Genomic DNA, 18,420 nt, shown 5'->3' on the forward strand with positions numbered 1-18,420 from the left:
ATTTGCGGCTCGTGGCTTTTCACAAGTAGAGTGGATTGACTATGACGATACATTTGATCCTCTTGCAAGGTACTTGTCAATCAAATATATTTTTGCACTCTCAACACAAATGGGTTGGAAGATCCATCAGATGGATGTGAAGATTTCCTTCCTCAATGGCATGATTGAGGAAGATTTGTACATAGAGAAGCTTAAAGGTTTTGAAACCATGGACCATAAGTCACATGTGTGTTGACTCCAGAGAGAGCATTGTATGGGTTGAAGCAAGTACCCTGTGCTTGGTACACCAGGATAGATAGCTACTTCACTAGGTTGGGCTTCACGAAGAGTGAAGTGGATGTGAACCTGCATCACATAGTGGTGGAAGGTAAGTTTTTTATCATTGCACTTTATGTAGATGATCTCATACTGATAGATGATGAGAAGCTCATCAAATCTTGCAAGGAGGACCTTACAAGAGAGTTTGAGATGAAGGACATGGGGCTCATGTGTTACTTTCTTCGAATGGAGGTATGGTAGGTAGATGGGGAGTTGTTTGTATCTCAAGGAAAGTATGCCAATGAGATACTCAGGAAATTTTGCATGGAGAGCAGTAAACCCATGGAGACTCCTCTAGATGGTAACTGGAGGAAGTAGGATGCTACTTTAGGGGAAGTAGTGAAAGTTACTGTTTATACAAAGACTATGGATTCACTCATGTACTTGGTGAACACCCGACCATATATGTGCTATGCAGTTAACCAACTTAGTCGAGCGATGGTTAGGCCTACCAAGCTATATTGGAAGGAAACAGAGCATGTATTGAGATACCTCAAGGGCACTACTCAGTTTGGGTTATGTTATAGATGGACAGAGGGAGTGAAGCTTCAAGGCTTCACTGATGAAAATTGGGCAGGGAGTCCATCCGACAGGAAGAGCACATCAGGAGGGATCTTTAGTATTGGGCCAGTGATAGTTTCTTGGTATAGCAGGAAATAGAGATCATTTGCACTCAGTTCGACAGAGGAAGAGTACATGGCTGCAAATCAGGCAACATGTGAGGCTATCTGTATGAGGAAGATCATGGTTGGTTTTGATTGGTCAGGAGATGAATCTGACAATGATTTATTGTGATAGTCAGAGTTGTATCAAACTCTCTGAAAATCTAGTCTTTCATGATCGATCCAAGCATATTGATATCCTATATCATCATCTCAGAGATTTTGTATTGAGACAGATCATGTTTTTATTTTATGTTCCCATCGAGGAGCAAGATGATGACATCTTGACAAAGGCATTGTCAAGATGTAAATTTGAGTTTCACAGAGACAGGATCGGGGTAGTTGATAATCCATTTCTTGTTGAGAGGGAGTGTTGAGAAATGGCAACAAGAAATTCCAGTTTAATTTGTCCTTGAATTAAACTATGAATTAAATTCGAATTCTATTCTCATAGAAACTTAAAATTAATTATTAAGTTTATTAAACTTACTTATCTTAGGAAATTCGAGTTGGAAGTCTTTTTGTCGTCATGTGTATGTTCTCCCTACTTTGTAAGAGTCCAGTGTGAGTTAATTGTGAGTTGTAAAATATAAGACTCAGTTTCATGTGTCAGTTCAGTTAAATTAGTTATCAATCTAATTGAGAGAGCTAAAAGTGAGTTAACATTCAGTGGTGTCACTAATTAACTCCACCAATGCTACTCTAGGTAACTGAATATTTACTCATCAGAAACCCATGCATGTCGATTATGAGAAAGACCTAGTAGAGAATAGAGTGCAAGGACAGTGTGCTAATTGTTTTAGATTTTTCTGAGTTGCATTGATAGTGCATGCATTTAGGAACTGACCCTTGTGGGATTGCATAGTTTTTAGAGGCTTTATTTCCCTTTAAATAAAATTTATCATCCATAGGAATCACACATTGGAATAGAGACTTGGAGAGCTTGTGAATAGGCTAAGCTTTGACCTTAAGCTTGCTTATGAGTTGGAGATTGAATTTACTAAGTGTTGGGATTGTTATAGGGAGAACAAGCATTGTAATTTCATTTTGATTTTCTGGATTAATACAAAATAGATAGTGGGGTTTTGAGCTATGAATTTCCCCATATATTTATTTTGTTATGTTCCTTTGATTATCTTCCTCTATTGATTATTGTTTGCTCCATGTTTATGGGCTTCTGTTGTAAAGAGTAGAAGTAGATTATTGTGTCTTGCTTTAGAAAATTGCATTAGCGTGTGATTCTACAAGATTTTCTACATGCATGTGATTGATTGCAGGGCTGGTTGATCTGTAGGGAAGCAGGAAAGGGAACCTTCACCACTTCTATCCTAAGATCTTTCATCTCCTCCTTCCACTTCCAAACTCTATCCCAAAACCCTATTTTACAAGCTATTTTGCCTAGGTCACCAAGAGCAGTCATCCTAGTGCAAGACAAGCCTTCAAGAGGCCCTGAGCTTGGATAGGGGCTCAAATAAACCTCCTTTCATTTTATTCAACTAATATCCACCTCTCCATACCCTAAAGACATCGTTCTCACCTTCAAAAACCAGTCAGATGCATTCCTGTAGCATTACAGGATTGTTTGTAACATTACAGGCTTCCTGTAGCAAACCTGTAGCAACATTTTCCTTCAACAATTTTGATCCCTGCCGCAACTTTGACTAAGTATAGATGCATAATGACCCCCAACTGTGATAATATGATCATGGAAAGCTCTTAGGCTAGTCCAAACCTTCCTTTTCTTCACTGCAAAAACAAAGTAGATTTAGTTTCTTTATTACGCAAGTAAGTTATTGATTTATGAGCAAGAATGAACTAGGTAGAAGGTACATGCAATTGGTAGTTTGATGAATTATGCAAGATAAATTAGTTTCCTTTCTACAAGTAGATGAGGTAATTTGATGAATTCTACAAGATAACATAGCTTTATTTCTGCAAGTAGGTTAGCCTTTGTTCTTTCATGAATTGATTAATTAGGTTTTTACAAGTTGAGTCAATTGAATTTCTATTTTCATAGCTAGAAGCAATTTCCAATTGTCATTTTATCAAGATTTCATTCTAATTCAGTAGGAGGAAGGGTCTTTGAGCACTTTTTGATCTAATGTTATAACTGAGAGTGGCACAAGTGGAATCCTATCTGCTATGCATATAGCACTGGAATCCTATCTGTTGATAATTTGAGTTGAGGAGCCCTTGGGAGTTGCAACATTCTTGTTACAATACTAGGGCTCACCAATAGCGATCGCTACCCTAAAATTCATATATCGGGTCTTCACTTTATGAATCTATGACATAGCTTTTTCATTCATGGGATATTAAGGACACTCCTGATATCACTAGATATTAATAAATTCCTTCTTACATCCTTTTGTTTAACCCCCCACCCAATACATCTTTCTAATACAAAAGGACTTTATTTTTAATAGATGTCCCTTTTATACCCCCAATACCTATAAAACCCACATACCTGTCATCCTCTCCTCCCCTTGACATCCACACAAATACCTATAGTATATTGGCTTTTTCTTTTAAAATGTTCAAACTCCCTTTATGAATGAACATGATAAGATATTGGTCAAGAAGGTGAACAGCTATCTACAATGCTTATCATTTGTCTCTGTAGATGACGACCTGGCCAGTGGCATTTTAGTGGTCAATTTAAAATATGGAAAAGTATTTGGCATGGGGACCTTTAAATACAATGTGGCTTTGTAGCAGACATGCAAGTGTGCTTTATGAGTGTAAACTTGCGTGTCTGCGAAAAGAAATCGCTTGTTCCTTCAACCCACACCTATGGAGTCGTCGTTACCTTTATCTATCACCGTTAAGGTTCCTGGTTTTGTGAGAATTTACGAAGACGGAGCGGTTGAATGGTTGTTCCATCAAGGTACGGTTTCCCCTTCTTTAGAGCTCAAATCTGTTGATTTGTAAGGAGTGGAATCTAAAGATGTGGTCATCGATCCTCAAAAAGTCATCTTCATTTGTCTCTACCTCCCTCAGTTCAACGTTACTGATGGAAAAGAAATAGTCCCATGAAAGCATAAATAACGATTCTATAACAATCGAAAACTAACTTTAATGTGGAATAAATTTTAATGCCCAAGAAAAATACCTCCAGCCATTGATGCTAAACACACTTCAAAACCAAACTTTCTACTAAGCTTGAGGCAGTCCCTTCTTTTTATAGATAGCCAGTGCTCACGACAACAGATGCAGAACCACGTTGTTTTAGGCTGCACAATCTCAACACTACGCTCCACGGCTGTTGGTGGATTCGCAGCAACCCATCTTTGTTTATTCCTCCACTGCACTACTCCGCTATGTTGTAACGAGGAACGGCCTTCAAGTTTAAATCAGGCACGTGAATGTATGGATGGATGGGTGGATCATATATGGAAAACAAAATTCATATGAACAGGCGTTGTCTAGGTGGATTTCCTTTTTATGCAGATCTCCAAAAAAATGTTTCAATGCAGAGTTTGTATAACAATAAATTGCAACAGCCACACCATGCAATGGTCAACACATTAACACATCTCAGTATGATATGCATATAAACCCACAACTGCAACTAATCTAAAGGCAGAGCTTTCAATGCAAAATTTGTAGGGCTTCCAACTATGGCATCATTCTAGTATCTGTAATCTTCCAAGCTCTGCTCACTCTTACTTGATGGTGTAAAACTAAAGGGGATTGAGTTAGTAAGCTTGGGGACCAAACAGAAGAATTTATAGCCAAGCTTCCATCAAACCTCTGATGGCTGTGTCTTAAGTGTTCCACAGATCATGGTAGAGAACTGTAGAGGGAGTAATGGACCACTCCAAGAGCTCCCAACAAGAAATTAATTAGCTAAAGATAGTTTTCGTAAATTAAGGAAAATTACTGCAATTGTTTTCCAGAATTTTTGGAATGGGCGGCAGATGGTTTCCTAACATCGAAGTCGTTAAGGGAGCCGACTTGTGGCAGTTACGGGAGCTAACATTCTCCCACTTGGTCCATACTTCCAATCTTAATGTCTCATCTTAAAAACCATTGATAATATGTTATAAGTAATAGATATATGAATCATAGTGATAAGTCCTCTAATGACGAGTACTATCTTCCATGTATTACTATGTATTTATTTTTATTATAATTTATGTGGCAACAATTTCTTAATGAATAAACCCTATGTTTATTCTTGGTCCTACACTTATGAATTTTCTCAAAGCAAATTAAGGTGCACATAAATATGAGAAAAACATCACAATAATTAAGAATTTCATTAAAATAACATTGTCCATACAATGAGAAACTACATAATGGAACCGAGTCCCATATTCATTACATGAACCTTGAATTTAAATGGTGGCATGCCCTTAGTCAAAGGATCAGCGATCATCAACTCAATGATAACGTGGTCAATGACCACTTTCTTTTCTTTAACATGTTCCCTTATAGCTAAATACTTAATGTTGATGTGTTTATTTCGACTCCCACTTTTGTTGTTTTTAGCCATAAAAACAGCAGCTGAATTGTCGCAATATATTCTCAATGGCTTAGAGATAGAATCTATAATTCTAAGCCCAGAAATGAAATTCTTAAGCCATACACCATGTAAAGTAGCCTCAAAATAGGAGACGAACTCGGCTTCCATAGTGGAAGTGGCAATCAAGGTTTGCTTGGCACTCCTCCATGATACAACTCGACTGGCCATCATAAAAATATATCCTGATGTTGATTTGCGTGAATCAACACATCCAACAAAGTCAGAATCTGGGTAGCTAATTACTTCCAAATTGTCCATCCGTCTATACACAAGCATGTAGTTTTTGGTTCCTTGAAGGTACCTCATTACTTTCTTTGCAGCTCTCTAGTGTTCTAAACCTAGATCACTCTGATATCGTCCCAACATTCCTACAACAAATGCAATGTCACGTCTTGTGTAGACCTGAGCATACATTAAGCTTCTGACAGCAGAAGCATATGGAATGTTCTTCATTTGTTCCCTTTCAAAATCATTCTTTGGGCATAGGTTCAAATTGAACCTATCACCCTTGACAATCAGAGCTACACTTGGTGAACAATCCTTCATCCAAAATCTCTCTAAAATTTTATTAATATAGGTTTCCTGTGACAGACCCAAGATGCCTCAAAATCTGTCTCTATGCATCTTAATGCTAATGACATAATATGCCTCATCTGTATCCTTCATATCGAAATTTTTAGAGAGGAATTGTTTCACCTCATGCAGCAAACCCTTATCATTGGTTGCTAGCAAAATTTCATCCACATATAAAACAAGAAAACAGATTTTACTCCCACTGACTTTCAGGTATATACATTGATCCATAATATTTTCTACAAAACTGAATGAAGGAATTACATTATGGAATTTCAAATACCATTGGTGGGATGCTTGTTTTAAACCGTATAATGATTTCTTGAGTTTGCAAACCAATTGCTCACCATCACTAGAGGGGAATCCTTCAGGTTGTTTCATGTAAACCTCCTCCTCTAGATCTCCATTGAGAAATGTCATTTTCACATCCATTTGTTGCAACTCCAAGTCAAAATGGGCTAATAATGCCATAATAATGCGCAAGGAATCTTTCTTAGATACAGGAGAGAAGGTCTCTGTGTAGTCGATTCCTTCTTTCTGAGTGAATTCCTTAGCAACAAGTCTTGCCTTGTATCTCTCAATGTTGCCCAATGAGTCTTTCTTTATCTTAAAGACCCATTTACACCTAATGGATTTTGCACCATTAGGAAACTTAACAAGATCCCAAACTTCATTTCTATTTATAGAATTCATCTCTTCCTTCATGGCATCGTACCATAATTTTGATTCTTTGCAACTCATGGCTTGTGAAAAGGACTTGGGATCATTTTCAGCTCTAATGTTGTAGTCAGATTCTTGCAGATACACAACATAATCATCAAGAATTGTTGATCTCTTTGGTCTAGTAGATCTTCTTAATGTTGTACCATCATCTTCCTGAGAAGTATGTGGTTCAACTCGTTGTTCAAAAGTTCTTGGCAACTCTTGAACTACGTGATCTACTGGAATGTCATCAGAAACTTGTGGAACTTCAACAATTGGTTGTTCAACACCAATTTGTACTTGAGGGGTGTTGTGAATAATAACCAATCTATCACTTGAGGTGGAAGGTTGAGATTCTGAATGATCCTTCTCAGAAACTATGTTCCTCGTTTGATCGTTCCCACTGATCAAGTCATTTTCAAGAAACTTTGCATTTCTTGATTCCACAATCCTAGTGTTGTGAGATAGACAATAAAATATGTAACCTTTAGACCTTTCAGCATATCCAATGAAATACCCACTAATGGTCCTTGGGTCTAGCTTCTTCTCTTGTGGATTATAAATTCTCACTTCGGACGGGCATCCCAAAACGTGCATATGTCGCAAACTCGATTTCCAACCTTTCCATAATTCAAATGGCATTTTAGGAACAACCTTGGTTGGAACTCGATTGAATATATACACTGTCGTCTTAAGTGCTTCAGTCCACAAGGATTTAGGAATATTGGAGCTGCTAAGCATACTCCGCACCATGTCCAATAATGTTCGATTTCTTCTTTCTGCTACACCATTCTGGTCGGGTGAACCAGACATGGTGTATTGGGCAACAATCTCATGCTCTTGAAGAAATTTTGTGAATGGCCCAGGTGCTGGTCCATCTTCTGTGTATCTACCATAAAATTCTCCATCTCTATCTGATCTCACAATCTTAATTTGCTTCCCGCATTATTTCTCTACTTCAGCGTTAAAGATCTTAAAGGCATCCAATGCTTCACTCTTTTTATGAAGCATGTAGAGATACATATATCGTGAGTAATCATCTATAAAGGAGATGAAGTATCTCTGACCATGTGAGTCCATGGCTGGACTACATATATCAGTATGTATGATCTCTAATATGTCCGAGCTCCTATTGACACCTTTCTTTGATTTGTTGGTCTGCTTTCCCTTTATGTAGTCCAAACAAGTATCAAAATTAGTAAAATCCAGAGTATTAAGTACCCCTTCATTTACCAATCTTTTAATTCTTTCTAGGGAGATATGACCTAGTCTCCAGTGCCATAATTTAGAGGAAACTTCATTAATAACACATCTTTTAGTGCCAGTGTGAACATGCATTGAATCATAAGTGACATTGTTTTGTAAGTTAATGCAGTAAAGACCATAGAAAAAATACTATTCCCAACAGAATCAGATTTATAAAATAAACTGAAGAATGTTTCTGAAAAGTTAAAGGAATATCCAAAAGGTACAAGCCTTGAAACTGAAATCAAGTTTCTAGAAAAACTTGGAACATAAAGGTATTTTCTAATTCTAAAACAAAGCCACTACTTAAAGTTAAATAGCATGTTCCTATAGCTTTCACATGCGAGCACATCTTGTTTCCTTATAGGATGCTTTGCTCACTTCCCACTGGCTTCCTTAGGTTTTGCAAACCCTACAAGGAATTTGAAATGTGAATTGTTGATCCAGAATCAATCCATCATGTGTTAATATTGACATTAACCATATTAGATTCATAACAAACAAACGAGATTGGATTACCTTTGTTCGCAAGCCATTTCTAAAATTTGGCACATTCCTTCTTCATGTGTCCTTTCTTTTTACAGGAGAAACACTTGGAATCCTTCTTAATATCGGCTTGGGGAGGTACTTTACCTTTCCCTTTCTGACTAGCTTGAGATTTGCCCTTTCCACGCGTTGCCAGCATTGCACTTTCTCCCAGTTCCATCACCAGTCTCTCTTCCTCTTGAACACACATGGTCATGAGTTCATTATTTACCATTTATCCTTATGTGTGTTGTATGAGATTTTGAAGGGTCCATATTAGTGCGGAAGGGTGTTTAGAATGTAGTGCACCAGGAAAGACTCTGATATTTCAACCTCGAGTTTTTTCAATTGAGCCACAGTGTCCCTCATTTGCATGATGTGCTCACGTACACCTTTCACACTGGTGAGCCTCAGGGATGAGAACTTCATGATTAGGGTGTTTGCTAGTGCCTTGTCTGAAGTGACGAATTGATCATCAATGGCTTTTAGCAAGTCTCAGAACTTTTCATGCTGATCAACGGAACCACGAATACCAGCTAAAATTTTAGTCTTAATGAACATCATGCTTAGGCAATTAGATTGCTCCCATCGTTCATAAAGCATGATGTCTACTGCAGTGCTGGTATTAGTAAGTGTTGGTGATTCATCTTTCCAAATATCATAGTCTATGTCCGTCCACCCCAAATAAAGGAGAAGTCTCTCCTTCCAGACCTTATAGTTATCTCCCTTAAGTACAGGGATATCAAAATGAATTTCAGAGAGATTTGCAGGTTGTACAACTACATAAAATTAAAGATCACATGCTTATGTTAAATTTGAGGCCTAAATAAAATTTCATGCTTTACCAATGTAAATCATGCTTAAAATTGAATCTATTGACATAAAAATTTCCTGTGGGCTAAATTTTCAATTCAAGCAGATTCAATTATTCTTTATGATAGAATTTATCAAATTATTCACTTAATTCATAATTCTTGTGGATAAGTTATGAATATTTTATCCTAATTAATTATATAAATATAATAAAAATTATTGTGGGATAAAATTTATTATATCTAGTATAATTAATTACAATTAATGTCTAAATAATCTTTATTTGATATTAATCTATCATAATATATAATATTATTTAATTAGAGATGTTGTGGCTATTCTCTAATCAATTAAGATTATATGGATCACTAGACATTATTTCTTACATAAATTGCATAAACAAAACTATACACAATACTTCACATTTTATGCTACGCAAAATGGCGTATACATAGTTTAATATGAAGCAATTAAAAATTATGGAAAGCGGAAACACTCACCGCACTGACGAAGCACTTAAAATTTACTTATAATATTATAAACTAATATTTAACCAAAGTAAAAAAAAAATGTTTCGTGAAAGGAATAAGTCAAAATGACATCTTAAATAAACTCTGTATCACTGTTTCTTGTAAAAACAAAAAGGTTTCAGCTCGAAGTAAGTGTAAAGGTAAGCATGAATATAACCAGAACTGTAAGTGATAGAGTACGAGTAAAACTGCCATAAATATCAACATTACTATAAACGATGGCAATAGTTCGTCGTAAAATAAAATAAAATTAAAGCACCGCTTCATGCAAATTAAAAATATGAGCACAGTTATAAATTTGCACAACAATTACACCAAGGTAGAGATAAAATTGGCTCTGATACCAAATGAAAACATAAATAACGATTTTATAACAATCGAAAACTAAATTTAATGCGAAATAAACTTTAATGCCCAAGAAAAATGCCTCCAGCCATTGATGCTAAACACACTTCAAAACCAAACTTTCTGCTAAGCTTGAGGTAGTCCCTTCTTTTTATAGAGAGCCAGTGCTCACGACAACAGAGGCACAACCATGTTGTTTTAGGCTACACAATCTCAACACTACACTCCACGGTTGTTGGTGTATTTGCAACAACCCATCGTTGTTTAATCCTCCGCTGCACTACTCCGCTATGTTGTAACAAGGAATGGCCTTCAAGTTTAAATCAGGCACGTGAATGTATGGATTGATGGGTGGATCATATATGGAAAACAACATTCATATGAATATGCGATGTCTAGGTGGATTTCCTTTTTATGCAGATCTTCAAAAAAAAGTTTCAACGCAGAGTTTGTGTAATAGTAAATTGCAATAACCACACCATGCAATGGTCAACGCATTAACACATCTCAGTATGAAACGCATATAAACCCACAACTGCAACTAATCTAAAGGCAGAGCTTTCAACGCAGAATTTGTAGGGCTTCCAACTATGGCAGCATTCCAGTATCTGTAATCTTCCAAGCTTTGCTCACTCTTACTTGATGGTGTAAAACTAAAGGGGATTGAGTTAGTGAGCTTGGGGACCAAACAGAAGAATTTATAGCCAAGCTTCCATCAAGCTTCTGATGGCTATGTGTAAAGTGTTCCACAGATCATGGTAGAGAACTGCAGAGGGAGTAATAGACCACTCCAAGAGCTCCCAACAAAAAATTAATTAAATGAAGATAGTTTCCGTAAATTAAGGAAAATTATTGCAGTTGTTTTCCAGAAATTTTGGAATAGACAACAGATGGTTTCCTAATCATTGGAGCCGTTAAAAGAGCCGACTCGCGACAATTACGAGAGCTAACATCCCACTGCTTGTTTATGTTCATGGAAAAGGTTTCTGCCTCGAATCTGCTGCTTCACCATTATTTGCACTTATCTTAATAAATTGGCTTCCGAGGCCAAGGTGAGACATATGAATTGTATTGCTCTATATGACTTGTATTGTTTTTATTGCAGAATAATTATAAAATATCATAACAAGCTAAAAAACACTCATTTTATAATTTCCGTTTTCAACTATAGTTACGAATGGTTATGGTTTCGTTGAGACTTAATATTTTGTAGTCCAATAATTAGATTGAATTATTACAAAATATTATGATGGTATTGTATATTTTTTTTATAATTTTAATTTTTTATTATATTGATTTTAAATTTAATTGTATTGAAAAGATGAATAAATTTATTCATTTTTGTAAATGGTGAAATTAGATTATTTGAGTATTGATTTAAGAATTTTATAGTATTTTACATAAGTTTTTGTATAATATATTTTGTTAAGTAAATTATTTTAAATTTTAAAAAATATTATTAATAATAAATATTTAATATTTATTATAAATAAATTATTTTAATGATGATGATGATTAAGGTATATTAAGAGTGATGTGTTTTATCAGACTTTAAGAAAAAAGAAAAAGAATTTAAAAACATTAAGTGTGATTCTTCAAAATTTTGTTTTTATGATCAAAGAGAAGGGAAAGAAGCGCTCCAAGATCGCTATAGTTGGGTTGGCTTAATAAGTCAAGAATATTGGAAGTGTGGAAGATGTTAGGGAATTGAGAGCGAATGTGAGTAAGAGTTGGGTAGTGTAAAAGGAAGTGCTTTTCGTCATCCACCTTTTTATTATGATAATCATTTTATCAACAATTAAAATTTTATGTGATTGATGCAGAAAGTGTTGCTTCCCCTTTCACCATATCTATTATCCAAGCCTTGTTCAATAAGACACAAAGCAATCACATCAATCTTGTTTAATCAATGTTGATACTTATAATCTTGAATCATGGCTTTATAAGCTTCCCAACTTAAAGGTTCTTCAAACCCATGCAACATAACATCCCATAAACCTTTGAGTATCATCTTATTAACCAAAAAATCATAATTGTTTACTCTCTTTTTCCCTATAATTATTAATATTCTCCTCCTCTTTTTATTATTTAAATACTTAATCACTAATTTTTCTAATAAAAAATATCTTCAAAAACATCGTCCAAAAAAATACAAAAATCCTTAACAGAGTCATTCCCGATCTTTCAAAATAACCCCCTTCATTTTCTTCCAACTTTTTATACATCAATCCAACTTCTCCTCCTCTTTTTATTATTTAAATACTTAATCACTAATTTTTCTAATAAAAAATATCTTCAAAAACATCGTCCAAAAAAATACAAAAATCCTTAACAGAGTCATTCCCGATCTTTCAAAATAACCCCCTTCATTTTTTTCCAATTTTTTATACATCAATCCAACTTCCTCGCTAGTTTCAACACTTTTTTAAGGAACCAAAAAAACAAAAACCTTTGAATAAATAACTTTGTGCCACATAATCCAATCAAATCGCTCGACAAATAATTATTATGAAAATTTAGTACTTCCACGTCAGGCTAACTTCTCGACGGCAACGGCTCGAACTCGATCCTGCCTCACAACAATGAACAATGGTAGCAAACGAGAAAAGAGACGACTACGGCTCACTTTAAAACGACGGCGGGTTCAACTCTTCCACTCTCCCTAGCAGATCACTCGCAACAAATATGCTCCTCGGGGTTTGATACTTTTCTTTCTCGGCGAGTCCTATTTCAGACCCCATTGAAACATAAATGCTTCTAAGATGCAAGGGAAATAACAGTTTTCTTGCTGCTAAAACTCCAAAGTCAATTTTGAAAGAAATATAAATGCAAACAAACTGCTATACTCCCAGCATGTCAGAGTGCATTTATGTTTCAATGGGGTCTGAAATAGGACTCGCCTTCTTTCTCTACCCATCACAAAGAAACTGTAATCAGAAAGATGTCATGACCATGCGAAATATCTGTGTAATTGTAATTCGAGAGATGTCAAGCTCATAGGAAAATGGTATATGAAAAATTGAGGTTTATTGATTTTTTTTTAAAGGTGGAAAAACTTATCAATTCAGTTGTCAAACCAACATTGAAGACAGCTATCTTTCGCTGTTATTTGCGAATGTTGGTTGACACATCATTGTTATCTAGGAAAACCACACCACCTGGAATAACCCGTCAGGTGGTCCCCAAGGGAGCAGGTTCTCACTCCTGCCAGATGCCTCTCGATCTTGGGCCGTTAACCTGTTTCCTTACGTTCGAGGAAGACGAGCTCTTAGCCAAGCAGAAGCAGTTTTAGGGCATACTCCAGGCCGTGAGGTTTATTGATTAAAAAAAAAAGCCTATCCACCTAATAATTGTATTTTTTTAATTAATATTTTATATTATTAAAATAAATTTAAAAGCACAAAAATTTCTTTATAATTTTTTTAGGATACAAAAGTACTCATAGACTAGAACTTTACTAAGTAAATTTTAATCCAAAAAGAAACCATATTACTAAATCCAAATTACAAAAAATTACAAAACATTTTTTCCTCAGCTGTTTTAACCGTATATAACATAAAATTAAAAAGTTAACAAGCATTTGCATCATTCAAATTCAGAAGAAGATATGGGAACAGGTCCCTGACACTCAATCTCGGAGGTGCAACAATGTCAGAGTCACATTGTATGTGTCCCTCTACATGGGCTAGCCTTGCATCCAACCTATCCAAGGTGAAGCACTGGTTCCTTAACATTCTCTTGGTGTCCTCTAAACAAGAAAACACATTATACCTTTCAACCTATTTAACCTTCAAGACTAAGCCCACCAAAGTCTTCATATACCAGTGCAAAGCTACAAAGTTCAAGTACTGCTTCTTCCATTCCCTGGTGTGACCAGGGTTTGGTACCTAAGAAAATACCTCATTCACGATTTCAGAGTCAGAGTGGGCTTACCTTTCCACTCTAGCTTGAGTTCCCAACTTATGAATTTCTCTCCTTGTCTTCAGAGGGACAACATTAAAATAGGTAGCAACAGAATCCTGAGCAAAAAGCCTCACTCTTCGTTGACCTTGCATGTTGCTTCCCCCACCCTACTTGCAACGCATGCATTACCTAGGTGGCATGGTTGCAAAAAGGCGGTCACACATGTAGAAACTTCTATACGACCATGACTTGCAAAGAATGGTTGCAAAAAGGGGGTCACACATGTAGAAAATTCTATAATGACCATGACTTGAAAAGAAATAGGAGAAAGACCTAACCATGACACTTCCAGGGCTTTGGCCCCACCCAACATAATTGTCACAAAAAATTATCAACCAAACCACGCCAATGGAAAGACACCTCGACTCAAACCACACTAAAATGGTTGCCCCGATGGTAGAGTCAACAAACCTGGAATAATTACCAATAACAAAGCGACATGTTTCTCTGAAGGCAAGTTTTGCAATATACATTCCGAACTGAATAATATTAGGAAAGCAAAAAAGCTCTACCAACTAACAATTTTCTTCATGAGAACCCCCTTACTAGAACAGAAAACAATCTCAAACATACCATAATAAATCCCTCTCAACTCAAGTAACAATATATCCCATTCAAGACAGAGAGAACAAACTCATGCATTGCCCACACCCCACCAAATCCTCAAACTAGCTTACAGAAAGACAATACAATTGACCCAAAAAACAAATAAATTATTATTATGTTATTTATTATTTTGTCTTTAAATTTTTTATATAACATATAATTTTATATTTTATTTACGTTTTTCATTTTTTTTAATTTTGATTTTTTCTAAATTATTATATTAAAAAATATATATATATATATATTTTTATTTTTTTATTTTATATATATGTTTTGTTCCGGATGTTTTTATATTTTAATATAGTTATATTTTTACGATTTTTCAAAGAAAAAATTTAGATATAGTATTAATATAAAAAGACGAAATTACCGATTTTTCATTTTTTACGAGGGAAAAATAGCATTGAGGGGAGTATTTATGAATGTATTAGGATCAAACTCTATGGTCATGGCCTCTAAACCTACATTTGGGGCTTCTAACACCATCTTCCTTTCGAAAAAGAGAGTAGTGTTTCATTTAAGGTTTGACAACTAAGCTTTCGAAACCATGAAAGACATTAGACTAGAAATTCACATGAGGTGGAACAAAAAGGACCATTCTTGGTATGCGAAGGACAAATAAAATAATAGTGGAGAAAATATATATTTGTATTACATTGAGTTTCATCACTTATTAGGTAATTGGCATATGGTATTTGGTGCCAAGCATAGAGGTTGTTTATGCATTTGTGAAACAAGACAAGGGATATGTCAAGATAATATATTGTTTCAAAATAATTAATTATAATCTAGAGAAAGCTTTATAGAATTATATGAATCTATCAGAAGTGAGATAATGTAAGTTTATTATTATTTATGATTTACATATTATTATAGTTACTATGATATTTTCGAAACATATTTCAAATCAAAATTTTATATTTTATTAGTCTTTGCTGCTTGCGGCAGTGGACTGGTCTTTACCCAGAAATTAAGATCGCAAACCCAAAGTTTTAAGCAAAAATTGTTTTGTACTTTTTAGCTGCCCTATCAAATATTGACAATGTTTTTTAGTGGCCAATGAATATTTTTGACGTCTTATTTGGCCTCTTCCCGAGGTCGAGAGATGCATACCATATGAAAAATATTAGATTAAAAGAGTGTATTGTCAAAAAAAAATTCAAAAAATTCATGATCGAGTAATGCTAGCATTAGTCGATTGACATTAAATATTTTTGCTAAAAAATAATAGTAACATACTCCACAATACATTTTCTCTGAACTATCCATTCCCTCTTGAACTGCCACCTAATGCCATATCCATTCGCTCCTGAACTGCCACCTAAATTGTCATGCAAATGTCATGTCTGTGTTTTCCATGTTATGGTCTTTTTGTACCACCATCAATTGGTTTGCACCGCCATCAATTGATCTAAGCCATTTGACCGATCTAGACCTCCAACGGTTCATCTCTGCACCTCTCTATTACACCGGTTCATCTCTGTACCTCTCTGTTGTAGTAATTTTCCAGGCTCAGGGGAATGAATGGAGATAGGGACTCTGGGAAGCAGAAAAGGAAGGCTCTCCCATGCATCCTGAAAATTTCTTCTAAATTCCAGCTTCAGAAAAAATCTTGAAAATTTCTTTCGAAATCCAGCTTCAGAAAAAATCCTGAAAATTTCTTCTGAAATCCAGCTTCAGAAAAAATCCTTCCAAATTGCAGATTCAAAAAAAGTGTAAGATTTACTTCATTCTAAACTAAATTCACTAAATCCATTTTGAAATGATGAGAGGAACTTGAAATTCTATAAAAAAATCTATAATTCACTAAATTCATTTTGAGATAGTGAGAGAATCTATAAAAGAAAGCGTGTAATTTTTTTTGTGTGTGTGAACCTTACCAAGAGACTTGTTGCTATGACTTTGCATTAAAAAATTTGAATGCTATATCATTCTTTGATTGGATCCTCTATTTTTTTTATGTGACACCTCTTTCACAAGTCCTTACAACTTCGTTCCTAGTGTACTTGGTACAAGCTTTGCCAAATGTTGGGTATCTTTTTTTGTATTGTGCCTTGAACCCATTTTTGCTCACTAAATGACGTCTTTCATTAGTTGAATCATGGAGATTCCCATGATCATGTCCAAACAGATGCGTCTTCCTGCGTTGAACGGATTATAATCAGCATAGGTATATACTCTATCAGTAGGCAGACATCACCTAACCCCAGTGAAGAAGGGGTCTACACGCAGAGACCTAGACGGAACACCTATCTGCACTGAGATCTACCTTCTGGCATACAGTCAAGATCAAGAAGTTTCTCACTGAGTTACCCATAGATAAGGACAAAGATGCGGCTTTCTAGTCAAGAGCCTATGAGCCTAGAAGAAGTAACTAGAAGTAGTTTCAGATTATAGTTATCTTGAGAAAGTTCTTATGCATCCAAATGCATTAGGCATAGTGCTAGAGGTAGAAAGACATGTGCATCAGTCTGACAATTTCCTTCACTCTCCATTTTAATTTATAAAACTGTTTAAATGATAGGAACAACTATGAGGTTGCATGCATCGCATGTGTGAGATTTCTATATTATATAATTTAAAAATATATGAATTGATATAATCAAAGCAGTCCATGTGTTAAGCTTTCAATATTATATAATTTAAAAATATATAAATTGAAACCTTCCCTACCTTTACCATGCTTACGGTGGGAACATGAGAATGGGCGCACTCACCAGCTTTTCCTTCAAAGTATCAAACGCGGCAGTCTGCATGCTAGAAGCCCTATTATCACATATATCACAATCACTCAGTTCCTAATCCAGGGCAGGTAAGAGCACGTATAGGGCGGAACAACACGGACGGGTTTCGATGGCAAGCGAGCATTTAGCACCCTTATGCTGGTGGAATTGGGCTAACCCTTGCTATTTTCCTCTTGCGCTTGTTCAAGTACGGAATACATTTATGACGAGCCTTAGGAACTGCCTTCTGACCTGGGGTGAGGTTAACATGTGCTTTCCTCTAAGAGAGAATGGTAACCTTGCTCTCCCCCGGGGAAAGGAAGGGGACATGATTATATATCATGACACTAAAATACGCTATTGAAAAATATATAAAGAGATCTAAAGGAGGATTAATACTATGGGATACATCGTTTTTTTCATTATGGGATACATGGTTTCTTTAGTGGGGGAGCGAGAACAATCACAATATATCATATATTATCGAAGCGAACAGATTTCATCATACAATATGGTCTAAGTGAACAAAATATGTGCTTAACGTCAGAACATATACATCATCATAAAATCAAATGTTGCAGCATCATTCTCACTGAACAATCACAATATATCATATATTATCGAAGCGAACAGATTTCATCATACAATATTGCCGAAGTGAGCAAAATATGTACTTAACGTCAAAACATATACATCATCATAAAATCAAATGCTGCATCATAGAATCAAATGCTGCAGCAGCAGCGCGTGGCATCGGCAGGGATACATCGTTATCCAATCAGGAGTCCATATTTTTGAGTCAGTTTCATGCTCGAGCGGCAAGCTCAATGCATTGTCCATTCTGGTTTATAAGATATTATTGTTGCAGAGGAGAGTCTTTTTATTCC

Source organism: Pinus tabuliformis, chromosome 8, assembly GCF_031772625.1.
Source record: "Pinus tabuliformis cultivar Carrire ecotype Pingquan chromosome 8, CPIR1, whole genome shotgun sequence".
Classification (NCBI taxonomy): Eukaryota; Viridiplantae; Streptophyta; class Pinopsida; order Pinales; family Pinaceae; genus Pinus; species Pinus tabuliformis.